The sequence below is a fragment of the Arachis stenosperma genome, chromosome 5, assembly GCF_014773155.1.
Source record: "Arachis stenosperma cultivar V10309 chromosome 5, arast.V10309.gnm1.PFL2, whole genome shotgun sequence".
In the NCBI taxonomy this organism is placed as follows: Eukaryota; Viridiplantae; Streptophyta; class Magnoliopsida; order Fabales; family Fabaceae; genus Arachis; species Arachis stenosperma.
Window position 1 is genome coordinate 96,483,610 of NC_080381.1, and position 3,795 is coordinate 96,487,404.

The 3,795-nt window shown below is 38.3% G+C and overlaps 1 non-coding gene across 1 annotated transcript; it reads right to left on the bottom strand.

Moving 5' to 3' along the window:
- Positions 1-3,196: 3,196 nt before the first annotated feature.
- On the bottom strand, positions 3,197-3,304 carry LOC130983855 (small nucleolar RNA R71). Its single transcript, XR_009087826.1, has one exon. It is a non-coding gene; the product is annotated as a small nucleolar RNA R71 (small nucleolar RNA).
- Between the last annotated feature and the right edge of the window lie 491 nt (positions 3,305-3,795).

Below are 3,795 nucleotides of genomic sequence, written 5' to 3' on the forward strand. Positions count from 1 at the left end.
AATTCAACAACATCAACCATTCAATGCCTATCTTAGGGCCTCTAGCCTAAGTATTTCCTACCACATTACATATTAGATACGGGAAACCGAAACCATACCTTAGCCGAATTTTCCAAGCTCCACCGGAGCACTTCCAATTCACTTATCCACAAGCTCTCAAGGCCTCAACACCTCCAAGAACAGATTTTTCACCACCAAATCCCTTTTTCAAGTTTTTCAAAATCACAAATCAAGCTCCAATATTCACATATACACAACCTAAGCCACAATCATCATACCCATACACAACATCTCAATACCCAAACATCATAGAACAACAAATTACACTAGGGTTGAGAATCTTACCACACCCAAGGTCCAAGGAGACAAGATTAACCTTCTCCTTCGAGAGAGTTGGGTCCTATAACATCAAAGAACCCAAAATCTCAACATTTCACCCATGAAACTCGAAAATAAGGGCTGGAATTTCGAACAGAAACACGTGGCTTACCTCAAGATTGATTGTATGGGTTTTGTAGAGCTCTTCGCGGTGAACGCGTGGCCGCAAACGGAGCGGCAATCGGAGCTCTAGATCAAATGTTATGGTGGTTTGAAGATTAAACAAAGGAGAGAACTTGAGAGAGTGTTCTTCTCCTCCCTCACTCTATTTCAGCTTGTGTGTGTAACAAATGAGGAGAGAGAGTGCTGAAAACTAGGGTTTTGGTTAAGTTATGTTGGGCCAAGGGCCCACTTTGGGTCCGGTTGGCCCGGTTTGGCCCGTTCGGTCCAATCTTGGTCCGAATCCTATAAAATTGGTACCAAAATTCTCGTCTCAATCTCCTGTATCACATTTAGCCATAAAATCACATTTTAGGCTTTCTAGAATAAATTCTCATTTATGGGTTAATTAGCCGTTAATTAACCAGGTTTTACATACATGAATTGGTTGTTTGCAACCATGTCAATGAGTTCTTGAGCCTCTTCAGGCGTTTTCTTTAGGTGAATACAGCTTGCCATGGAAAGGAGTAAGAAGGATTGGATGAAGACAGTAGGAAAGCAGAGAGACGGAAGGGACAAAGCATCTCCATTCGCTTATCTGAAGTTCTCACCAATGAATTGCATAAGTATCTCTATCTTTATCTTTATGTTTTATTCATATATCATCCATAACCATTTGAGTCTGCCTGACTGAGATTTACAAGGTGACCATAGCTTGCTTCATACCAACAATCTCCGTGGGATCGACCCTTACTCGCGTAAGGTTTATTACTTGGACGACCCAGTGCACTTGCTGGTTAGTTGTGCGAAGTTGTGTTTATGCCATGGTATTGAGCACCAAGTTTTTGGATTCATTACCGGGGATTATGTGAGTTGTGAAAAGTAGTGATCACAATTTCGTGCACCAAGTTTTTGGCGCCATTGCCGGGGATTGTTTCGAGTATGGACAACTGACAGTTCATCTTGTTGTTTAGATTAGGTATTTTTCAGAGTTCTTAAGAATGAATTCTAGTGTTTCAAGGTGATGTTATTATCATCACCAAAGCTGATTGATTCTCATCAATTTAGCTCTTGAATGCAATGTCCTGCTGAAGCTTGGCTAGCCGTGTCTAATTTCTTAAGACTAAAGCTTTAGACTAACATTGCATGATTCCTGGAATTCTCATTAAGAATTTTGATATCTTTATTTTCTTCTTCCACTTAATTTTCGAAAAAAAAATTTACAAAATCATAAAAACCAAAAATATTTTATGTTTCTTGTTGAGTCTAGTGTCTCATTTTAAGTTTGGTGTCTTGCATGCATTGTTTATTTGATCTTGGTTCTATTTTCAAGTCAATAATACAGAGAACTGAAGATTCAGTACATGCAGCAGAGGAATTATACAGAAAAAGCTGGGTGTTCAAAACGCCCAGTGAAGAAGGAAAACTGGCGTTTAAACGCCAGCCAGGATACCTGGTTGGGCGTTTAACGCCCAAAAGGGTAGTGCTTTGGGCGTTAAATGCCAGAATGTGCACCATTCTGGGCGTTTAACCCCAGGATGGCACAAGAGGGATGATTCTGTTTTCAATTCAAATTTTTGTCAAGTTTTCAAAATCTTTTCAAAATCAAATCTTTTTCAAATCAAATCTTTTCAATCAAATCTTTTTCAAAATCAATTTCTTTCCATTTTCAAAAATACTTGCTATCAATTAATGATTTGATTCAACATTTCAAGTATGTTGCCTTTTCTGTTGAGAAAGGTTTAATGTTTGAATCATATCTTTTCTTGTTAGGCAAGTCATTAATTTGTAAAATGAAATCTTTTTAAATTATTTTTCAAATCATATCTTTTCAATCACATCTTTTTCAAAATAGTTTTCAATCAAATCTTTTTCAAAATCTTTTTCAAAAATTACTTGATTTCTTCTCCACTCTTGGTTTTCGAAAATCAATTAGAGTTTTTCAAAATGTTTTTAAAATCTTTTACTTAATTTTCAAAAATTTCTTCCCCTCTTCTCACATCCTTCTATTTATGGACTGACATTATTCCTTAATGCACAATTCGAACTCTATCTTTCTTGATAAGTTCGAATTCTTCTACTTCTTCCTTCTATTTTTCTTTTCCTCTGACACCTCAAGGAGTCTCTATACTGTGACATAGAGGATTCCATATTTTCTTGTTCTCTTCTCTTTCATATGAGCAGGAGCAAAGACAAAAGCATTCTTGTTGAGGCTGACCCTGAACCTGAAAGGACCTTGAAGCGAAAGCTAAGAGAAGCTAAAGCACAACTCTCTGTAGAGGACCTAACAGAATTCTTCAAGAAAGAAGAACCTATGGCAGCCGAAAATAACAACAATGCCAACAATGTAAGGAAGGTGCTGGGTGACTTTACTGCACCTACTCCCGACTTCTATGGGAGAAGCATCTCTATCCCTGCCATTGGAGCAAGCAACTTTGAGCTTAAGCCTCAATTAGTTTCTCTAATGCAACAGAATTGTAAGTTCCATGGACTTCCATTGGAAGATCCTCATCAGTTTTTAGCTGAGTTCTTACAAATTTGTGATACTGTCAAGACTAATGGGGTTGACCCTGAGGTCTACAGACTTATGCTATTCCCTTTTGCTGTAAGAGACAGAGCTAGGATATGGTTGGACTCACAACCTAAAGAAAGCCTGAACTCTTGGGAAAAGCTAGTCAATGTCTTCTTGGCAAAGTTCTTTCCACCTAAAAAATTGAGTAAGCTTAGAGTGGAAGTCCAAACCTTCAGACAGAAGGAAGGTGAATCCCTCTATGAAGCTTGGGAAAGATACAAACAATTGATCAGAAAGTGTCCTTCTGACATGCTTTCTGAATGGAGCATCATAGGTATCTTCTATGATGGTCTGTCTGAACTATCCAAGATGTCTTTGGATAGCTCTGCTGGAGGATCTCTTCATCTGAAGAAGACGCCTACAGAAGCTCAAGAACTAATTGAAATGGTTGCAAATAACCAATTCATGTACACTTCTGAAAGGAATCCTGTGAACAATGGGACAAATCAGAAGAAAGGAGTTCTTGAGATTGATACTCTGAATGCCATACTGGCTCAGAACAAAATATTGACCCAACAAGTCAATATGATCTCTCAAAGTCTGTCTGGAATGCAAAATGCACCAGGCAGTACTAAGGATGCTTCATCTGAAGAAGAAGCTTGTGATCCTGAGAACCCTTCAATGGAAGAGGTGAATTACATGGGAGAACCCTATGGAAACACCTATAATTCTTCATGGAGAAATCATCAAAATCTCTCATGGATGGACCAACAGAGACCTCAACAAGGTTTCAACAACAATAATGG